Source organism: Mesoplodon densirostris, chromosome 2, assembly GCF_025265405.1.
Source record: "Mesoplodon densirostris isolate mMesDen1 chromosome 2, mMesDen1 primary haplotype, whole genome shotgun sequence".
In the NCBI taxonomy this organism is placed as follows: Eukaryota; Metazoa; Chordata; class Mammalia; order Artiodactyla; family Ziphiidae; genus Mesoplodon; species Mesoplodon densirostris.
The window spans coordinates 50,034,912-50,058,260 of record NC_082662.1 but is presented as its reverse complement, the minus strand read 5'-3'; the positions used below and the strand labels follow the sequence as shown (position 1 = coordinate 50,058,260).

General features: G+C 44.1%; 1 protein-coding gene across 2 annotated transcripts in view; it reads left to right on the top strand.

The window, feature by feature from the left end:
- Positions 1–13,214: 13,214 nt before the first annotated feature.
- Positions 13,215–23,349, top strand: part of DAB1 (DAB adaptor protein 1) — a 439,870-nt gene continuing 429,735 nt past the window's right edge. For both annotated transcript variants that reach the window (XM_060084077.1, XM_060084067.1), the window contains exon 1: positions 13,215–13,302. The gene's annotated coding sequence lies outside the window, so the exon portion shown is untranslated. The remainder of the gene's footprint in view (positions 13,303–23,349) is intronic.

Below are 23,349 nucleotides of genomic sequence, written 5' to 3'. Positions count from 1 at the left end.
TACTATTCTCATTTATAAAAGAAGAAATTTGGTTAAGCTTTATCTTTAAGTTTCTTTTGCATATTTAAGCTCTAAGAATGTTATAGACCTATATTTCTACAAAATGAGATCCAACTCGATAAAATTTAATAAATAATTTGAACATCTTCTGTGTTCTGTTCACTGTGGTAAGTTCTGGTGTGTAGTGATGAATGTGTATGACGTTTGTTCAATGAACCCATTCATTCATCCAACACATAGTTACTGTTCAGGACTAGGAATGTAAACTTACTGTATTAGATTCCCAAGTCTGCTGTAAAAAATTACCACAAGCTTGGTGACTTAAAACAACAGATAGGGCTTCCCTGGTGGCACAGTGGTTGAGAGTCTGCCTGCCGATGCAGGGGACACGGGTTCATGTCCCGGTCCGGGAAGATCCCACATGCTGCGGAGCGGCTGGGCCTGTGAGCCATGGCCACTGAGCTTGCGCGTCCGGAGCCTGTGCTCTGCAACGGGAGAGGCCACAACAGTGAGAGGCCCGTGTATCGCAAAAAAACAAAAACAAAAACAAAAAACAGATATTTATTTTCTTATAGCTCTAGAGGCCAGAAGTCCAAAATCAGCTGTGTGCTCAGGGAAGTATCTGTTCCTTGCCTCTTCCAGTTTCTTGTGGCTGCAGGTGTACCTTGGCTTGTGGCCACATCCCTCCAATCTCTGCCTCTGTGGTCACATTGCCTCCTTCTCTTCTCTGTCTTTCCTCAATGTGTGTCTTATAAGAACACTTGTAATTGGATTTAGGACCCACTTGTATAATCCAGGATTGTCTTCTCATCTCAAGATCCTAACTTGTGTGCCAAGACTGCAAAAATTCTTTCCAAATAAGCTCACATTCACAGATTCCTGGGATTAGGAGGTGACGTATATTTTCGGGAGACACCATTCAACCCACTACAATGACCAAACAAACACAAAAACAACAAGCAAAAACAAAAACACTTCTTTGCCCTTATGGAGTTTATAGTCTACTAGGAGAGATAGAGATGAAGTCAAGATATAATTATAAAATACAATTATATATTATAGATAGTTATAAATAATAGTTATAGACTGTGATTAGGTCTATGAAGGGAAATTACAGGGTGCCTTCAAAGATTTAAACAAGGGGACCTCATTAAGGATGGAGGTTGGGTCAGACCTCTGGACAAGTGGCATTTAAGCTGACCATCAGTGACTGTGTGGGAGTGGGGCCTGGGGAGAGGGAGGCTGTTAGAGAGGTCGGGAAAGACTGTTCCAACAAACAGGACATTATGTGCCAAGACTTTGAGATGGGGCTTTGTAGAAGTGAATGAAGGCCATTGTGGCTGGAATATACTGAGCAGGGGAAGAGTGGAGTGAATTGAGACTGGGTCAGATCATCGAGGGACTTGAAAGCCTTTGTAAAGACTTTTGGAAACCTAAATACAGTGAGGAGCCACTGATGTATTCTAAACAGGAGGATTTGAATTGCGGGTTTTTTTGTTTTGTTTTTTTTCCTTTTATGCGGTGCACGGGCCTCTCACTGTTGTGGCTTCTCCCGTTGCGGGGAGCACAGGCTCCGGACGCACAGGCTCAGCGGCCATGGCTCACGGGCCCAGCTGCTCCGCAGCACGTGGGATCTTCCCGGACCGGGGCACGAACCCGTGTCCCCTGCATCGGCAGGCGGACTCTCAACCACTGCACCAGCAGGGAAGCCCTGAATTGCGTTTTTAAAATGTTACTGCAGCTACTATTTGGACCTTGTGTTCTAGGGAAGCAAGAGTAAAAGCAGAAGAAAAGGAAGTTCTAGGCAGGAGGTGGCTATGGCTGGGTCCAGGGTGATAGCAGGAGAGATGATGGAAGTGAATGTATTCTAGTTACATGTTGGAGGTAGAATTGACATGGTTTGGGAAAGGACTGGCTATAGAGAAATGAAGCTTCAAGGATGCTTTCAGTCTGTTGGAGGGACAGGCATTAAAAAAATGACTATAATACAGTGATTCATAAGGTGATTAAATAATACAGATGAGAGAACAAGTGATAGTACTAGAACAGGGTTGGGATGGGGTGGGTAGAATGCCAAAGTTTGAATTAGGCTTTGAAGAATGTTAGTTAAGCAAAGTGGTAGAGAAGAGTGTTTCATATAGAGGGAGGAGCATGAGGAAAAATATCCAGAGACATGAAGGTGCACAGTGTGTGTGTGTTCAGGGAGCTAGGAGGGTCCCTGGGAGGGAAGCGTGCAAGAGAATGTTTGTGTTCCCAACAGCATCTCTTTTTAATGTTTATCATGGTCCTTTGCACACAGTAGTATGTTGATTCTTCCTATGACCTGGCCTCCCTACTATAAACCCATTCCAACTGAGTGTGTCCATCTCAGGTCATCCCACTCAACCAGCAACTACAGACTCACATGTCCCTAAACTGCGTAAACATTATGATTTAGTTAATCCAGATACAGAAGATGCCCAATGACTAAGTGTCCTTTTTTAGAATTTGGCAGGAAATATTAACTTTCTTCTGGAAGTAACATTATGTGCCCATGATAGATACTTGTTGAGTTTTTATTTTTAAGTGAATATGCAAGATTTCAGGCTCTTTCATTCTCAGTGTACGTGAGTAGTGGTGTTTGGGTAGGGGTGTGATGCAGCAAAAAGTAGGAAGGAAATGCCTGATGTCAGGGTGGGTTGGATATATTACTTGACCTTCTTTTTACTATGAGAGTGATGCGTCTACCTCACAAATTTGATCCTTTCCCTCAAATGTTCAAAGCCTTTTGATAGTTTCCATTCACCTGTATCAGTAGTTTCCAAAATAGCTTCCACTGATACACATGTGGCAAATGACATTCACAGGAGTGGCACTCTTCTACTGGGTAAGACCCAGGGTCATTGACACTTCTGGGCATGTCAGCTGTATGTCTTACTCTTTATCTCCTAGGCAGGAAAACATATGGGGATGCAAGAGCCTGAGAGTAACATTTTTATAGGGATAATGATGTGCTATAGTATACCACCCAAGTAAATGTTTGCAAATATGGGGAATTTTATGACCAATGATTATTGATTTTGGGGAAAAGAAGCTCACTCAAAAAAAAAAAAAATCTACCAGTGTCTTAATACTTGTCATGCTTAGCATGACTAAGGGCATTTTTTTTTTTTTTTTTTTTTTTTTTTTGGTTACACGGGCCTCTCACTGTTGTGGCCTCTCCTGTTGCGGAGCACAGGCTCTGGATGCGCAGGCTCAGCGGCCATGGCTAATGGGCCTAGCCGCTCCGCGGCATGAACCCGGACTAAGGGCATTTTTTAAGGCAGTTTGAGTACCAGGATTGGCAGTAGTGTTACCAAAGCTTTTCATGGCTATACTCTGGAATATCTGTGCTTATTATCCCAAGGGTAACTTTTCTAGAGACAGTTGAGTGACCAGAAAAGAGATAGCCATGTGCCAATTAGTGACTACTACTGCAACCTCTACTACTGATAGCCACTGGTTTGTTAAGTTTCTGAGCATATACCAAGTAGTATGGCAAAGGTTTACAAACACTATTTTATTGAATAATTAAAATAGACACTAGAATCATTTATCATTATCCCCATTTTACAGGAGAGGTAAGTGCAGCTGAGAGTTGAAGAACTCACCCAAATTCACACCCTTGTAGTGTCAGAACTAATATTAGAAATGAAACTGTAGTTTAAAATTATATGATCTTAATCACTATTTATGTTTTATTCTATATTTATAAATGTACAATAAAACTGCTACCTAGGATACATATAGAAGAGACTCTATATTTCTAATCATTCTGGAGATATCCCTTGGAGAATAGGCATGGCTAACAAGAGCTTCATGTTTTTTCTCCCCAAGGCACAGGAAGACAGACAAAAGCCATGGAGAACTTTGCCTTGGCATCCTTTGACAACATTCCACAAACCTACTCCTCCCTCCCTCCCTCCCTCCCTTCCTTCTTTCCTTCCTTCCTCTGTCATCCATTCTCCTGTCTTTCTTCAAAACTTCCAGTTAGATTGTGATCTAAACATTCTTAATTACAAGGTGTTTTCATCTCTTCATAAGGTGCTCCTTATATATTTTTGGCTGATGACTGCTCACTGGTGGAATTACAACCACATCGGCTCAGTCACCCTTGACAGTGCAGGGACAGATGTTGCATACATCTCTTTCTCTCTGCTGTTTATAAGGAGCTTAGCATCTTCTCGAAGAGATTACAGTCTCTATGGGGGATCCAGACATGTGAAAATGGCTCCATGGCAGGGATCAGGATTATAAGGAGACCCAACATATAAAAAAAAATGAAAAGAGAGAATGATTGGAGAAGGGAAGGAGCTTCATTTAAACTAGATCCTGCAGATTGGGAAGGATTTCAATAAATGGGAAAGGAAAGAGCAATCCTGGAGGAGGAAACAGCACGAGCAGAGTAATGGAGACACAGTCGAAGGTGTGGTCAGGAAAAGACCCATCATCTGTGGTGCTTTGATCAGGGATATATGAGCATGCTACTAGAATATTATAAGATGAATTGTGGGAACATAGAGGAACGAACTGTTTTTTTTTTAATCACGGAGGGAAGCTTTTGCTCTGCATTAAATTTCGGTGCCATATTTGTTGAAAGACTCTCATTTCCTTCTTCACTTCCATCATCATTTTCATTGTTGTCATAATCACCATTATTAAACTTTATGATTGCATAGCTTTTAAAAAATTTATTTATTTATTTTTGGCTACATTGGGTCTTTGCTGATGCACATGGGCTTTCTCTAGTTGCGGTGAGTGGGGGCTACTCTTCGTTGCGGTGCATGGGCTTCTCATTAGGCGGTGGCGTCTCTAGTTGCGAGCACGGGCTCTAGGTGCACGGGCTTCAGTAGTTGTGGCACACGGGCTCAGTAGTTGTTGCGCATGGGCTTAGTTGCTCCGTGGCATGTGGGATCTTCTCGGACCAGGGCTCAAACCCGTGTACCCTCCATCAACAGGTGGATTCTTAACCACTGTGCCACCAAGGAAGCCCTATGATTGCATAGCTTTTTACAATTTCTCATTCATGACTTCATTACATCTTTAATACCTCTTCATTGTGTTGATGGCTTGGTTTTCGTGGAAAGTAATGAAAACTGCAAATAATGCTGGCTAATACAATAAAAAGGATATATTGCCTCATGTTATTTTTAAGGTAATGCTGGCTTTAGGCAGTGACTCAGTGATGTAACAGGATGTGATTTGTTTTGCTGTCTCTGCTTTGACCTCATTGGGTCCAACTTTATCATAAGGGCTGTTCCCTTTAGGAGCCCACACTGTTGCCTCCTGGGCTACAGGCTATTTTTGTCTTAGTATTTCCCGCAGAAGTTTGGATGGACAAAGTTAAGTTTTCTGCCAGCCCCTGAATCAACCAGTCTGGTCAAGGGGATGGAGTGTGATGGAGTGTGTTGACTGGCTTAGCTTAGGTCCAGTCCAGAGCTGTGGATGAAGTCAGCTTCTGAGAAATCACATACTTTCCCAAATGTGAATTGAGGTTTTTAGGAAGGGAGAAAGGGACTGGGTATGGTTAGGATAAATGCTAAAGAGGGAATTAAAGGGAATCCTTTAGAGAAATATAAGTACATTTATTGCCATTTTGTAGCTGAGGAGTGGACATTTATAGTCCTGTTACTTACGCAAAGATGAAATAGCTCCCCTTTTTTTAAAAAAAGGCTATATACATTGAGAGAAAAAGAAATCTATACTGTATATGTCATTATGGGACTCCAGAAGGTAAAGGAATGTTACTATCCCCTCTGCAGAGACAGGGCAGACAAGTGTCATGGGCTGTGACTCTGAGTAAGTTATTAAACTTCTCTTACCTTCAGTTTTTTTGGGGGGAGGGCTGGAAAATAGAGATAATAGTAGCTCCTACTTCACAGGGTTGTTAACAGGATGAAATGAGACATTTACCAATCCAGGTGACCAAATGCTTTTCCATTCATTATGGGTTTAATTTTTACAACTTTCAGGGAAGTAACGAAAGCATCCTGTCTTAAGAGATGAAATTCCTGAGGCTGATGAATTTCCTCTGGTTATTAGCCGCAGGAAATACCAAACTCAAGTCTTGGATTCCAAGCCTTACTCTCTTTCCACTACACCGTGCCACTGCTTAATGAGATCCCCAGCTCTCTGCATCTTTGCCTTGCAGTTAACAGGATCCACACTGAGGGAACTACACATGCAAATTATTATTAGCATGAAAACGGGTAATTATTATTTTTTACATTCGCGTCATCGCAGATAATCTTTGTGTTAGACATTCTTTAGCAATGAATGACTGAACTAGAGGGCTTGCGGTTCATTCAGAGGGTCATTAATTCTAAATAAGAAATTCATTTACTGTCACTCATGTTGCTTAAACAATGCAGAGCAAAGAGTGAGTGCAGAGCAATTTCAGACTGTAAAGGCTGAGACAGAAGCTGGAAATCACCTAGTCCAACCTTTTAATTTACATATGAGTGAAATGAGGGCCTGAATAGGGAAGGTCACACAGTTAATTAGTGGCAGAGCTGGGACTAGCATGCATTTTCTTCACTTCTATGCCAAAGTCTTGCCATTAAAGCATGAATGCTGATCATCGGACTCCTGTTTGGTCAGGAATTCCCTGATTACTTAAAACACATTGAGTGCTTAGGATAGAGACACTTAATGTGCTAAAGGTTCCAAAATGAAAATATATAAAGAATCTTTCACAAATTCCCTTGTGCTGTATTAATTTTAATCTTCATTGTTTCTACAAGGCACTGGTGGGAGGGAAAAACAAGTATCTGTATCTATTGGATGGTCTTATTTGAGTCCTGCCAATGTAAAGGTATGAACTAAAAACATTTTACATTAAAGCAGAGCAAATTGCTTATGGTAACCATTGCATAATGAAGGAATACAATGAAGAATTAAATTCAAATTACTTATCAGGTCTCTTCCATTTTCTAAGTTTTTAAAGTAGAAAATTGCACAGTATAATTACTGTAAGTTAATTTGCATTCATATTACAATTCAATGAGCAATTACATTCTTTTTTATTTAAAAAAACATTTTATAAAGTGTGATTTGCATCAGTATGTTTCCAGGCAAAGTGGCGACTTTTCCCTTGTGAGGTTTTCATACAAATTCAACCATGCAGCCTATATCTTCCGGTATAGAGTTATAGCCTCTTATTGGCTTCTTGGGACAGGAGAGGAGAGAACCATGTGAAGTGTGACTATGGTTTCAGAGCTTTTTAATAAGAACTCTTCAAGGCATCATAGAATATCAGGGTTTAGAAGGAGAATGTAAAGGTCTTATTGCTCAAGACTTCTTTCCCCCATTTACTTCCTCCATTTGAAGCTTGAATTTCTCCATTGAATTCCTGCCAAGCCATCATCCAAACTATATTTGATTAACTCCTGTGCCAGGAAATTCTTTGCCTTCTGATGACACCCACATCATCACTGGTCAGTGCTTTCATTTTGTGGAAGATGCTCCATTTTGGCCTAACTATCCTTGCATTAATGTAGTTTAATAGAATTTTTTTTTTTTTTTTGCGGTACGTGGGCCTCTCACTGTTGTGGCCTCTCCCATTGCGGAGCACAAGCTCCGGACGCGCAGGCTCAGCGGCCATGGCTCACGGGCCCAGCCACTCCGTGGCATGTGGGATCTTCCCGGACCAGGGCATGAACCCGTGTCCCCTGCATCGGCAGGCGGACTCTCAACCACTGTGCCACCAGGGAAGCCCGCATTAACGTACTTTAAAGGATACTTTCTTTTTTTTTTTTTAACACATTCATTGCTTTGGCAGTGCTATGCACAACATACAGCACTCTTTTTATATTGAGAGTAGAATATTTTATTCAGGACTTGCAATATTAGCACAGATATATGTTGGGCCATCATAGTGAGACAGGAGATAGATAGATGGGCCCCAGTCTGGACAGCTGGAGTTTGTCCCCTGTGGACAGATACTCCAAAATGGCAGGAGGGAGGAGAAGCTAAGCCCCATCCAGATAAGAGATAAAAGACCACATATTCTTCATTCTCGAAGTCAAGAAGACCTTCCCGACTACACACATGCAGAAGGGCTCCCTGGAGGTCAAAAAGGGAGGGGGCATCACCTCATAGTAGGTGATGTCAACCTACCCATAGGCCTCTTTGCTGGAATCCATCTTGGCTAAGAGATGTGCCACACGCATGGGAGGATCCCGAGATAAACTAAATATGGACTCAGAACCAGGCAAAGCAAGATGATTGGCCAAAGGAAACCCGGAAGAAGTGCCCCATAAAAGTGATTCAAACTACCACAGGGGAGTGACTCTCTCTGAGCCCACCTGTGTGTCTATCCACACATACCCTTTTCCCTCCCAATAAACACTTTACATGTTTCACTACTTTCTGTCTCTCTGTGGAAATTCTTTTCTATACAGCTGACAGGCCAGGGTCTTGTCACTGACCACTGGTCCCTGGTGGTCTAGTGGCTAGGATTCAGTGCTCTCACTCCCGCGGCCTGACTTTAATCTCTGTCTGGGAACCAAAACCCTGCTTCAAGCCGCTGCAGGCCAAGGCCACCGGAGATCAGTAGTGTGGTTCCCATAAACATGTGGGGTCTCACTGGCTGCTCCACTTTCTCTGTGCATGTTCTTTTTAAAATTGTTTAAATTAAGATAAAATAGATATATATTGAAATGCATAGATCTTAAGATTAGTTTGATCAGTTTGGATGAACATATTTGCCTATTTAAACCAACCCTACATTAAAGATATCATATATTCCATTATCCCAGAAAGTACCTTGTGCCCCTTTCCAGGCAATCCCCTTCCACAGATGTAACTATTGTTCTAATATTTCTTATCATAGATTTATTTTTCCTGTTTTTGATCCTCATATAGGTGGAATCATAATACCTTTCCCTGCTTCACCTGGTTACTCAGTTATCTTTCAAGATGGTATCACTTCCTTCACAAAGTCTTAACATCCTACTCTGGGTTAAATGCCCAGATTTGATGCCCCCCTAGCATTCCATACTTAGCACTACCACTATCATAGCATTTACTGCAATGCAATGCAATGCAATGATGAGTTTCCTTCATGGGCCTGTAAGTTGTTTAAGAGCAAATTTTTTTTTTCTTTTTGTTTTCTTCTTCTGCCAGTGCCCAACATTGTGCCTAGTATAGAGTAAGCAATCAGTAAATATTTTCTTTTTGAAGATGTTGGGGGTAGGAGTATATTAATTAATTAATTAATTATTGCTGTGTTGGGTCTTCGTTTCTGTGCGAGGGCTTTCTCTAGTTGCAGCAAGCGGGGGCCGCTCTTCATCGCGGTGTGCGGGCCTCTCGCTATCGCGGCCTCTCTTGTTGTGGAGCACAGGCTCCAGACGCGCAGGCTCAGTAGTTGTGGCTCACGGGCCTAGTTGCTCCGTGGCATGTGGGATCCTCCCAGACCAGGGCTTGAACCCGTGTCCCCTGCATTAGCAGGCAGATTCTCAAACACTGCGCCATCAGGGAAGCCCAGTAAATATTTTTTGAATAAACAAATAGAATCTGAGTGTGATCTTGAATGAAAGGGACCATGAGAGGCTTATATACCTTTGGTATTAACCTTTGAAATTTTGTGCATTCTGTATTTTAGTATACTTGGAACACATGATGTTCCTCATAAGCTGGGTAGAAATGTTCCTCCTGAATGTTATTCAAAATTTTATTAATTTGAGAGCTTTATGTGTAGAGAAATATTAGCGTATTCCTGGCATAAGCGAGCACTACAAACTATTTAATAAACAGTGGCTATGTAATAATTTGTTTGAAATCCCCAGAGCTTACAGCGCAAATTCATTTTATTATACTCCATCCAATAAGAGGTATATTTGAAATGATTGTAGGAATAAACAGAATTTTAAGTAATGTACATAAGTATTAATACACAAAATGAGCTACTTTTCATCCGTTCCTTTGGAGGAGTGATTATTGCTAGTTGAATTTATGATTTCTGACATTTGGTTTTGCTTTCAATTGCAGGTCAGTCTCAAACAGTACTTATAGAGGCTGTCCCTCTGGGTGTCTTAAGAATCATGTGCATAGGGATGAATTACGTGAAGTTCAATAACACTCCTTTGTACCCATCTGCATGCTACTACTCATGCCCATGTTTTTTATTCAGTTGACTCAGAGATCCTTGAAGGCAGGATCTGTTTCTGATTTACCATCATTATTTCCAATGCTTTGCACAATGCCTGATATATAAAATGGACTCCATATACGCTCGTTGATTTAAAGTGAACTATTTTTGGAATTGTTCTGGAATGAGAACCAATGTTTACTGGGTGACTTATTCAGTGCTAGACATGTTCAATATATTTTTCCATTTAAAGCTTGCACAATCTCATGAAGCAGGTATCACTATTGTAGAACTGAGATTTTGAAGCTCAGAGAGGTAAGTAACTTGTCAAAGATGACTCAGGATCCAGTACACACCAAGAGGAGTACTTCTCTATCTGGGCTGTCATGAAGGTTAAATGAGTTAATGAATGGAAAGCACCCAGAATGGTGCCTGGAATGTAATAAACAATGTAAACATTTTTGCTGTTTCTCCGGGTAGATGATAAAGGAATGTTTATTGATTTTTTCTTTATGCCACACATAATACAAACTATATTATTATTTAAGAGAAGAAAAAAACACCCTAATATTTAAGTAACTTGTTTCTTGACATGTTTGGCATAAAAACTTAAAATGGTACTTAAGATTTGATTTGGTTTAACCCTGAAGACTATTAGGTCCTTGGTGGGCAGCTTGTTTGCAGTAAGAATCTGTATAACTTTCTTCCAGCCTGGAGTTGCAAACAGCTGTAGCTTGTTGCCCCTGTCAGATTTAATGGGAATTGGCTGAGTTTCCCTGGTGCACCTTCTCCAACACTAAACAGAGTTTTACATGAGCATCTTCCATTTTTATCACGGAGCCACTTGGTGTCAGGTATTCCCTTCAAAGTCTGTAATGATAACCTCATCTGAAAACAGAACAAGGTGGAAGGGGGTGAAGTCCACAATTCTCAAAGGCAGGACCTTAACATGTGTATAAATTGTTTTGATGTTTCACAGCTGTCTCAAGCATTGAGAAACTTTTTGGGAGAGTCAATGAAAAGTTAGACCTATGTTCAATCACGTAAGGTTTGACATTTGTCCCAGTTGTTTGAAGTGCATAGCAGTTTTCTACACCCCCTTTCTCTATTTCAGTGAGGTCTTCTGTGGTTTGTCTATGTCCCCTGGTTTTCTTTGTATTGAGTTCAGACTCCGGAGGTCTGTCTTTATAGACGAGGAAACTAATAGAGTTGCCTGGAGAGCCTGAACTTTCTACTAATGTATCTTAAGTGTTCTGTAGCAACTCTTGCCACTTTCTAGAACTTTAAAAAAGTTGGAGAGACTTGAGCCACTTTCTCTGGTCCCCACCATTAGGTTCGCTGGTCACACCCCTAAGTAAATAGAAACAGTAGTATCCACCGGTGGTACCTCCCTCTCACCTTGCTGGGAGTTCCCGCCCATCAACTTTTCTCCCAAGATTGCATACTGCCAATGACCTCACGCATTTTTCCTGTCTCTATGTAAGTTGCTATCTTTTCAGGAGGTGCACAACAGTCTCTGTTTGCTGGGGCCTCCATTTGTACAGAAGCTGTTATTATGGAATGAGTTTAATGGGTTGTGAATCTTGTGGAGACAGGGAGGGTCTCTCGATCACTTTGTATGTACCAGCCATGGGCCTACTGGCTCTACAAGGAGTGCATTAGGCTAAATATTTTTAGCCCATTGACTCTGGAGGTAATAACCCTAAATGCTTCATTAAATTTTCATGGCTGAGTGATGGAAACTACGAGGAAAAACAAACAAACAAACAAAAAACAAGGCCCAAATCAGCCACATTAGCTTCATTTATTACCCAGATGGAGGACAGGAGTGTGGCCCTTAAAGCGAATAAAAATAAACTTTTTAAGGAACTGTAGCCAGTCTCTTCTCTTCATTCCCCGCGCCCTGCTTCAACAGCACAGGACTTCACTCGATTTTTTTCCCTCCCACACCTGGCATTCGGGACTCTGGAGATGGGTGTGCCACGACAGTCTGTTGAATCCAGTCTCAGGGCTGAAGAATTTTCAGACTCACACACTCTTTTCTGAGATTTGGCGGATCTTTGTAAGCTAGGACCAGAAGTAGGGAGCAACTGATTGCATCCTGGCTGGAGCCTTCTCCTGCGCGTGTCCTAATCTGGGATTGTTTACTCCTGGCCATTCTGAGAACCAGAGTTGGGAGGGTGGACGGCAGGGAGAAACGTTGGGGGTTAACTGGGGCCTGAACATCCTCAGGGGCCTGAGTCCCTCCCTAGGACTATCACCCTAGGAAAGAGTGATAGATGCACGCCTCCTCCGTCTCCCAACTTTGCCTGGGAAGCCTTGGTGACGACAGGGGCGCACGAGCCAGGGTTGGCTGCTGGGACCTAGCGCCCCCTCCTGCGAAGGGGAGCGGGGGCCACACGTCGGCGCGGGACCTGCCCTCGAGTTTTCCCGCACTAGCGCTTTTTCCATTTGGGTATGCGCATATTTAGAAGCCTGGAGGATAAGAGAGCAGACCGTAGAGAAAAATGAGGGAGGCCGGGCGGGGGCGGCTGGTGGCGATGGTGAGTGGCAAAAACAGGGAATACTTTGTGAAAAACCCGAGTCTGGTGGCTTTTACCCCATCTCGCCCTCACTCCCTCCCCGCCCACGCAGCCGGGGCGGAGACCCGGCGCTCTGGTCTCGGCTCTCCTCCACCACGCCGGGATGGGGAGTGAGCGGCAAGGCTCCAGAGGCGCGACTGCGAACCGCGGCGCCCCCGCTCGCTTGCTCGCTCGCTAGCTCTTCCTCCTCCTCGTCGCCACCGCGACTCCGCTAAGCTCTCGGAACGCGCTCGGGCGGCGCACACAGCACCCGGGCGGGAGCGAGAGCCGCGAGGCCGGGGCGAGGGGAGCGCGTCGGGCGGCCAGGCGGCGGCGGCGGCGGCGGCTGCGGCCGAGGAGCGGGCAGGTGAGCGGCGCCGCGGGGCGTCGTGCTGGCGAGGGGCTGGCGGGGCGGGGGCGGGGGCGCGAGAGGAGGCGGGTCTGCGCGCGGGGCGGTCTCCTCCCCCTGCTCTGACGCGGGCCCGTGGCGCCCGGGCAGAATGGACCCAGCTCAGCTTTCGCCCGGGCTTCCCCGGGCTGGAGAGCGCGCCTGAGTGCCGCCGCCCGCCGGGCATGGATAACCGCTTCCTGGGCGGCTGCGGCAGCGGAGGAGGATGCTCTCGGCGAGCCTAGGTGAGGCACGGCGGTGGGCTCGCGGCCGCCCCGGAGTTAAGCGCGGGCAGGTGTCGGCGGGTACGCGGCGTCCGGATGCCCCGGTGGCTCCGTCGGGGTCCCCGGGCGCGGAGGAGGGCTCCTGGGGCGTTCCTCTCGGGAGTTTGGCCAGGAGTGCGGCGGGGACGGAGACTGCAGTTTTCCTCCCTGTTCCTCCACTTGCTGGAGGGGGGAAGGCGCCTCTGCTCCTTCCTTATGAGTCTCTCCCTACCACCCCTTATCTCCCTACTTCTGACCACACGCGGTTCTCTTTCCAGACCTGCTCACCTAATACATTCGTCTCTCTCCGGGACCCCCTGCACCTTCCTCCTTCCTGCGGCCCCGTCTCTATCCACCCACGAGCCTTCCTTCTCCCACTCCAAAACCTACCTGGTACTCCCGAGCCCTTCCTCAGCCGCGCTGCCGGCGTCCCCAGGTCGGACCCTCTTCCCTGCTCAGCCAAACCCGGTTTTCACTTCCCTACTCCTCGGTAGCGCTGCGGTTCTGCTCCGACCTGCCGAAAAGCGAGATCTATCCCACTGGCCCCTACCCTTTCGCAAACACCGTCAGAGCCGGACCCCGCGTCTCCTCGGAACCCATGTCTTCCCGTGTCCTCCATCGACTCGGTTCTCTGCCGCCGCCCCTTGCATTCCACTCCCCAGCACCACCCCGCGCCGCCCTCCACTCCGAGAGTTCTCCTCCCCACCCGCCCCCTCTTGCTTCTCTCTGATCCAGACTTGACGCTCTGCCTCGGCTGCAGAGCCAGGTTTCCCCACCCCCCTACTGGGGAAACTTTAAAATCCATGTGGTTCGGTTCATAAAGGAGCCCTAAAAGCAGGACTCAACCGCCGAGAGAGCCTGGAGCCAGGGAGTCAAGGATGGCGGAGGTTGTGTCGTGGCGTCGGAAAGGAGCTGTAGGCTGAGTATACCAAGTACATTTCAAAACCCTGGTTGCTGCAGCCGGGACTCTCCTCCCGACGCTGACTTGTCCCGCGGAGTATTATTGTGACCCCTGGTGGGAGGGCGCGTGTATTCTGTGCACTTTTTAAAGCACTTTTTTTTTTTTTTTTTTGTGGTAGTGCTGGTGGACGGGATGAAGGGGGCACGAGGGGAAGGTTGCTTTAAGAGGTTGACGCCACTTGGCTCCTGCGTTGCTCCCTCCCGGACCCGCCAGACTGTGTACGTTTCACTCCCTGTAAACTAACCACCCCCCCCGCCCCCGCCAATTCCAGCCTGCAGCACACAAGTCCTCATTGTTGGGGGTCTGCCTGGGCACTTCCGCCTGGGCTGGGAGAATCTGGAGGAATGGGGTGGGGGTGGGGAGGCCGGGGGCGCCGGGCGACCGCGGTGTGGCTCTCGCCCTGTGCTCAGCGGCGGCGGACGGAGTGCAGAGCGCCGCGGCGCGGGCATCGGTGCACTCCGGCGCTTGTCTCCCAGGGTGGGGTGCGCGCCCGCGTGGGTCGGCGTCGGCGTCTGCGTGTGCGTTTGGATGCCGGCGCACGCCTGGGTTTTAGTTCGTTCAGAAAGAGGGGCTAGTTGAGAGGTTGCCGCAGGGAGTGCGTGTTTTGCTGCCCGGAGCTGGGAGGGCGAGTCCTCCGAGAAGGATGCTACACTGCAGCTCCTAACATCCCGGCGGGGACCGGAGCAAGCATCCGCTGCTGTCGCTTCTTACTCCCTCCTGCTCCCTTCCTGCTGGCCCGTTCAACGCACTTTCAAAATGTTGATGGTGGTTTTGAATAAAGGCCTTGTGGGGGGTTCCGCTGACATTACATCGCACTTCACATGTTTTCTAGTAATCATATAAATTAAAGGTGGCTTGCGTTTAGAACCCCCTAATTATCCGGTTCACGTTTGTACATTTATGTGCCAATTATAGGTCTTCGGGAAATCCATAAAATTGTTAACCATCCTCACCCCCTGAATCAGCACCCATTGTTTTTTATTATCTCAATGAGTGATTCTGGATGGAACCCTGAACTGCACAGGCAAGATAGAGGAGGAGGGGGAAGTGGAGAGGTTGGGTGGAATAGGGACACACCACAGCTTCTCCTCAGCCCACCCCCATCTCTTTCACTCTCCATCCTGACAAGGCTTGGTGACAATTCTGGAATCTGAAAGGGATCACAGATTTTCTTGGTTTCCTATTGGGAAGGGCGACCTAATGAAAACTGTGTAAAAGTCAACTTCTAAGCAATCAGAAATTGTCTGCTTATGTCCTTGATTGAAATCCCAGCATTCAAATGGAGTACTGAAAACTCGAAGAAATGGCTTTTGAAGCGCTATTGTTCTTTTCCATACAGAGAGGCCTTCTTAAAGGTTAGTTTCAAAATGCGGTGATTTTAAAGACATTGTAACTATTAGGCAACGGTGAGAGGATCAGATCCGCAGGGATGAGAGAAGAGGGCGAAGTGGGGAGTGCAAACGTGTTGTTACTATCTCGCCGCTACCAAGTGGGAATTCAGTTCTCCACATCAAGTTAGCAATTAAATCTCTGACTAAAGCAGATTTCGAAGATGATTTTGAGTTTTTTCTTTTTCTCTCTCTCCTTTTGGGTGGTGGTTTGCTTAAGGTCTGAATAGGCATATCTGAAACATTTAATCATGTTCATTGTATTCAACAATAAAATCTGAATAAAACTTGCTTACTGTTGATGAAGCTCATCTCACAAGCTGTTTCACAGTATGTTTCATTTGCAAGACAGACCATTGTGTGAGGCTGCAGGGAAGACATGGTATCACTTCTTGTTCATTTTCTCCCAAAGCCAGAGAGGAATCCACTGCTCCCACTCCCCTCTGCCCTCCAAGGAATTTTTTCTTAAATGGGTGGGTGTTTGGCTTGGTCCCTGATAGTACCCATCTTAAAAATGTTCTTTGGTGGATTTCGGGTGCCTGAAGCCACCCTGCAGGCAGAGGAAGAATCTAATTGAGGCAGGCAGCATTTGCATTTCGATAATTCACTCAAGTCAAACATTTGGTTTTGCTGGGGTTGAATCCTTCTCTCAAGCTAATAAAGCTAACAAAGCAAGAAAATCACAGTATATGTCTGTTAGATGGCACTTTACAAAGTTGCATAAATTGAAGGCGGTTGTCAGGAACTTTAAGTGTTACTTAGGGCTAACTAACAAAAAATGTTCACTGGTTGAGTTAAGTGATTGAGGATGAATCACTTGACCTCTCAGAACCTCAGTTTCATCATTTGCACAACAGGGACAATATTATCTACTTTGTGGAGCTGTGAGCAATTTTATGGGGGAAAATGTCTCGTTGGGCGCTTTGGCACTTAGCAGGATTTCAGGAGAATGGTAACTTTTAGTAATAGAGAGCATGGAATTCTGCTAAGGAGAGAGGATGGTATTTGGAATTGGAAGGGCAGGATGGAATCCAGGTACTGGATTGGCAAATCACCTCTCTTAGTATAATAAAAATAGGAATAATTAACCTTTGTGGGGCACTTACTAAGACTCAGACTTAAACACTTCACGTGCATTAACTTATTTAATCCTTCAGTAACCCTAGGAAGTGCACACTTGTATTCTTATTCTCATTTGATTGATAAGGAAAGTGGGACACAGAGAGAGATGGTAACTGGCCCAAGGTTATACAGCAACTAATACAATTTAAATCCAAGCTTTCAATCCTAATGACTATGTTACGTTACCCCTGAGTGGGGAGGTGAGCTCTATCTCCCAGGGTGGTTGTCACATTTAATGGGGAATAATGGAATAGTTAGACTTCCTGTAGGAGAAAACTACAGGTTGTTGCCAATTTCAGTTGCCAAAGATGCCAATTTCAGATGCCATAAGATGGGTACTTCTCTATTACTAACAGGGCATTAGGCTGATGGTGGACATTTTGAACACTTCTGACATCGTGGCAGGTATTGGTTCACATATGTCTACTGTGTTAGTATATTCAGTAACTGGGTAGGCAGAGATTGCATTACTGCTCTTACTGGTTACCAGTGGAGGTAGCAGAGATTCTCAAAATTAAGAGGTGGTATAACAGGTCTTTAGAAGTCTGGACTTGGATGCTAGGCTGCCTGGGTTCAGACCTCAGTTCCCCCCGTGCTGCCTGCTGTGTGGCTTTGACCAGCTTATCTAACTTCTCTGTGCTTCAATTTTCTTTATAATAAAAAACTACCTGCCACATAAGATTGTTGTGAGAATTATAGGAATTAACACCAAGTGCTTAGAATAGTACCCAGCATGTGATGTTATCTAACTGTTAATGTTATCCTTCAAAGAAGAGAAAAATCCTTTTCCTTGAAAATAAAAAGTTTTGTGGGGCTTCCCTGGTGGCGCAGTGGTTGAGAGTCCGCCTGTGGATGCAGGGGACACGGGTTCGTGCCCCGGTCTGGGAAAATCCCCCATGCCGCGGAGCGGCTAGGCCTGTGAGCCATGGCCGCTGGGCCTGCGCGTCCGGAGCCTGTGCTACACAACGGGAGAGGCCACAACAGTGAGAGGCCCACATACCGCAAAAAAAAAAAAAAAAAAAAAAGTTTTCTGTTTGTCACTGATATCCTAAGACTTAAATATCCTAAGAGTATCTGGCCTGTTGTTTTTTGTTTTGCTTTTTTGTTAACCAGGAGGTAGAGAGGAGGAGAGATATTTAAGGAGTTCAGGCAAAGATTTTGTTTTGTTTTTTTTTGTTTTTGTGGTATGCGGGCCTCTCACTGTTGTGGCCTCTCCCGTTGCGGAGCACAGGCTCCGGACACGCAGGCTCAGCGGCCATGGCTCACGGGCCCAGCCGCTCCGCGGCATGTGGGATCTTCCTGGACCGGGGCCCGAACCCATGTTCCCTGCATCGGCAGGTGGACTCTCAACCACTGCGCCACCAGGGAAGCCTAAAGGTTTTGTTTTGTGTTTGGCTTATTGGAAATATTTCCTTGAACATTTCTCCTGTTTGTGAAGGGAATAGTGAAATCTTCATGATGCTAAGATCTCTATGTCATTGCACTTTTCAGCAGTTATTTTCAGGGAAATAAAATGACTATTGGATGGATTACATTCTAGGAGTAGTTAGTCAACTCTTCCCAGTTTATAGATTGGAAAGCAAATCAGACTTGGTGTGATGCATAACTAACTGTACAACTGAGAGGCAACGTCAGACCCAGAATTCTTTGACCAGTGCTCCTTCTTCTAGACCAGACTGTCTCCTATACCAGGATAGAGTAGTGGCCTGAAATATAAATAAAATTGGAGCAGGAAGGGATGGTGAGCGGTGGGGTGGGTATTACCAGCTAAGAGCGGAAGCCAGCCAGATGTTCTGTACTGAAAAAAGAGTGTCCAGTAGGAAAAGAAAACCCCTCCTCTGGGGTTATATCCATGAAAAACTAGCACAGAACTCAGTCTATGAAATGTGTATCAGGATATGAACCTGTGTACAAAAAAGAAAAAAGACATTAAATCAGTTAATCACTTTAACACTTCCCTTAGGTTGGAGAGCAAATGATCAGGTTTCTTTTTCTGTGAGATGCTCTTTGTATTTTTCTTCCATTGAGTTCTTAGAAACGGGAAGGTTTTGGTTTGGGAATCATAAAACTTCTCTGGCTTCTATTTCATGAAATATGCTACCATATTCTATTGGAAAGAAATTGCCTGCTTGCTTTTATTATTATTATTTTATTTTAACCTGACATGTAACCAGTCTACAGTGCCAGTGGGGGATTCTCATAAAGAGAAAACAAATAAAATTCTACTGAACAGGAGAACTCACAGCTGAAATGGTAAACGTTTGTGGTATCAAAGATGTGTTGTTTGGCTTAGGGGATAAAATTAGAGGAGGTAAGGTAACAGACAGATGTGAAGTTCAGAGTGAACCCAAGTCAGCTGTGTTGACCACCTACAGTGAGTCTTGGAAAATTACCAGCCCTGTGTTGATAATTTGAGCATCATACCAATTTCTGACTCTCCTTTGGTCTGTCACTCTGTTTCTCACCTGGACCTGTCCATTCACTCTTTATCAGTTAAGCATCTCTTTCTCTTCCTTTGTCTCTTCTTGTGTTTATCCTAGTCTTTGTCTCTTTTTCATTCTTTATGACTGTTTGTTCCTATTCTTGTTAGTGTCATAATCAACAGTAACAGCTGAAACTTACGAATATGCATAAAGAGTATCTGGAAATTGAGGCCACACATGTCCTGATACAGACATCACTCCTGTGTCCATTCAACATGTCTTACTAGCACCCCCTTTACCTGGCTCTGGTTCAGTGCTAGGCACTGCAGACAGTTCCAAGATGCAAAGGTACAGTCTCTCCCATCTGGGCACCTGGCCTTATACATAAATAGCTGCTACAGCATGACATGTGGTACAGAGAATATCTGTATAGCAGCACTGGAAGCTTCCAGATGAGGAATTATTTCTACCTGGAGAAAGGAAAGGATGGCTAAGGCTTCACAGAAGAGATTTCGTTTCAGCTGGAAGCTGGAGGTTGACCAGGAGTTTCTGAGGGGTTGAAGGCATTCCAGGTTGAAAGAACTATATGGGCAAAGACAGGCGGGCAAGAAGCTTCATCATTCGTTTGGGGATGGGCATCCTGTTAAGAGCGGCTCTAAGGTAGCATATGTGGCTGAAATGGATTATTTTGTAGAGCCTTTTCCAAACTTTGTTCTGGGGAACACTGGTGTCCCCCAGGATGGTTATGAGTATTTCAAAAGAAAGGGCATTCACAAGGAAAAAAAGTTGCATGCTCAAAAATACTTAGGAAGCCCCGAATTATGTATCCTACTCTTAGTAAGACACAGTATTTACTGACATGTGAAAGCTGCAGAGATTTCCTGCAGTTAAGAAACTCAGGTACCTCATTAAGAGTTTTCCAAACTTATTTTCTGCAGAATCTTTGATTTCAAGAAGTCCCTCTCAGTGTCTCATGAGATAGACTGGAGAAAAGGTTTGTAGGTAAGCACTTATGATTTTTAAGCAGAACAGTTAATTTGATTGAGAAGGTAATGCATTTGATTTGAAATGTAATATGGTATATTTCTAAGACATACGAAAATGTGTACATAACAATGAGTAGAAAACTCTGTCCCTACCACTCAGCCTAGGAAGGCAAGCCATGTAAATGTAGTCAAAGCTACTTAGTAACCTCTCCCCATCAGATCTCCTTCCCTCCTGCCAGAGAGAACCACTATTCCACATTTGGTATTTATCATTCCATATAATTATTTTGAATATGCTTTTCAGAAGAACAGACTTAAAAAGAATTCCATTGAATTCTCATCCAGTTTCTAGCTAGTCACTACAGAGATGATAAGAAATAGTAGTTTGTCCAATAACTGTCCAGGAGAGGACATTTATAAGCTCTTTAGGGAGAAGGAATGTGGCTTCTACTTTTACCAACAGTGCCTAGAATATAGTAGATGCTCAATAAGTGTCTGCTGGATTGAATTGAATTAAATGTGTGTACTTTTATGTGGTTCATTAAGCTCATGTGGATAGAAAGATTGGGGTAACCTGTTTTTCATTGACAATATTGAAATTCTTTGTGATCAACGATCTTGTAAGCACATTCTTTTTTTTTGGTGGCAGTTCTTTATTTTGTAATCTGGATTTGGAAATGAATAGTAATCAGCTATTGAAAGTCATCTCTGTTTTCTTGACGTCTTTTGGAATCGTTAGCAGTAACAACTTATTCAAATCTGTCCTATAACTAATCCACTAGAACTATCCACTTTCATTACAGGAAATGATAACCAGAAATGTTTTTAATCAAAAAGGAAATTTATCAATTAATGCTGATTAATTACTCAGTCCCTGGACACTAGATACTTTGAAGGTTTATGAGGTTCCCTGGGGAGTAACTTATTTTCAGTAACAAAGTTTTATAATTACGCACCGTCATGCCACGACAAGCATCTCTCTTCATAGAAGTGAAGGACATCCTCTTGAAAAAGCTCACGTCATCTAAAACATATGTCATATTTGGGTGACATTTTCCTTTTTTATTCTAGCCTATATTCATATATTACTGTATACATGTATGTCAACATGTAGAGTGAATGTTAGAATGTTGCTGAGGAATGCATAGCAGAAAGAATGGGAGCAGAAAGAAAGTGGGAGACTTACAGGCTCCCTGGGAGAGGCTTTTCGCGCTAAATCATAGTTATATGGAAGATGGTGGCTTAGCTTTTCTCATAGGATTCAATGTTGATTATAGCTAAGATACACCCCTAGGATTTTCTATCTTTGACTTGGCTGGTGCAGATTTTTCCCAGTAGATTTGGAAGTAGTAGTAAAAATCCCAACAGGTGGCAGGACGAGAGTCAACTTTGGATGTGAATGATCGTAAATGATCCAGACACTGCCCAGAGAGTAAGGCAGAGAAGCCACACATTGCTGTTCCCTAGTGATTGCCCGGTGATGCCCACCCACTCTGACCATGGCACGTCGTGGTGCTTGTTTTCAATCCCAGGACACGTTATTTTGAGCAGTATTACATGCATGCTCACAAAAGTTCTGAATATAAAACACAACCATTCAAACATACTCAAGTTAGACTAAAAGTGCTGGTAATCCAGTTGAAGTCAAAGATGGGCCAGCCATATGCTGAATCTGAGCTATGGCATGTATTGTTAGAACATAGTTCCAATGAATGCAAAAAGGTTACTCTAATTTATTCCTTTGGGAAGCTGAATAGATTTATAGGCCACATAGAAGTTGGATTCTTGCCAATCTTCTGCTATCTAACTTCTTAATTTTAATGTAGTTGAATTTATCAATCTTTTCTTATGGTTAGTACTTTTATGCCTTGTTTAAGAAAGCCTTATTAAAAACCCTGATGTCATAAAGACATTCTCCTTTATTATCCTCTAAAAGCTTTATTGTTTTTTCTTTCACATTTAGGTTCTATAATCCTTTCTTATAGTATATTTTCTGGAATTAATGTTTGGTGGAATATTAACAGCTATTACATGAATAATAGCATTGTTATTTCTAATTGTGGGATCCATATATACGTGTGTGAGGTAGGAATTTATTCTGTTTTTTCTAATTTTCTTCCATATGGGGAAAAGTCATCCTGGCATTTAGGGTTAGTTTATAGGCATATATTTTGTCCACTCTTTTGCGCAAGCCGCACTTCTTTATTATTATAGCTTTATAAAAAGCCTTGGTAATTGCTGGACAAACCCCCTATGATGTCCTTATTCAGAAGTAACTTGGCCTTTCTTGGCCTTTTGTCTTCCATGTACATTTTTTCCATATACATTTTATAATTGTCTTTTTTTTTTTTTTTTTTTGCGGTACACGGGCCTCTCACTGCTGTGGCCTCTCCCGTTGCGGAGCACAGGCTCTGGACGAGCAGGCTCAGTGGCCATGGCTCACTGGCCCAGCCGCTCCGTGGCATGTGGGATCTTCCCGGACCAGGGCACGAACCCACGCCCCCTGCACCGGCAGGCGGACTCTCGACCACTGCGCCACCAGGGAAGCCCTATAATGGTCTTTTAAACTTACACTCAAATACTTATTGAGATTTGATTGGAATTATTATTTGAATTTATAGATTAACTCAGGGAAATGACATTATTATAATGTTGAGCCTTTCTACCCATAAACATAATACCTTCATCCATTTATTTAGTTCTTATTTAATGTCTTTCCATACAGATTATAAATTTCTTTGTAAAGGTATGCGCTCTTTCGTTAGATTTATTTCCAGGTGCTTTATATTTTTGTTGTTGCTATTGTAAATGCCATCTTTAAAATACTGTATTTTCTAGGTATGCATTAGTTTTCATCATACTTCACCTGTATTTCTTATTCTGGATGGTGAGGGCTAGAAGGGGAGGAGAAAAACTGGTGGTTATGAGTGCTTACTAAACATTAGGTTCTTTACATACTCTGATTTGAATGCAGAACAGCCTCAAGGGAAGAGCTTAGCTGGGTGGCTTAGCACCTCCCTTGGCCGGCTCACTGCTGTCCTTTGCAGACCTGCAGTGCTGGGCTTTCCTTTGTCCCAGTGGGTCAGGGGGTTGTGGAAGTGAGGATTGCGGCCGATGAGGGGTGATCACCCCGAGTAGCAGCCACTCAC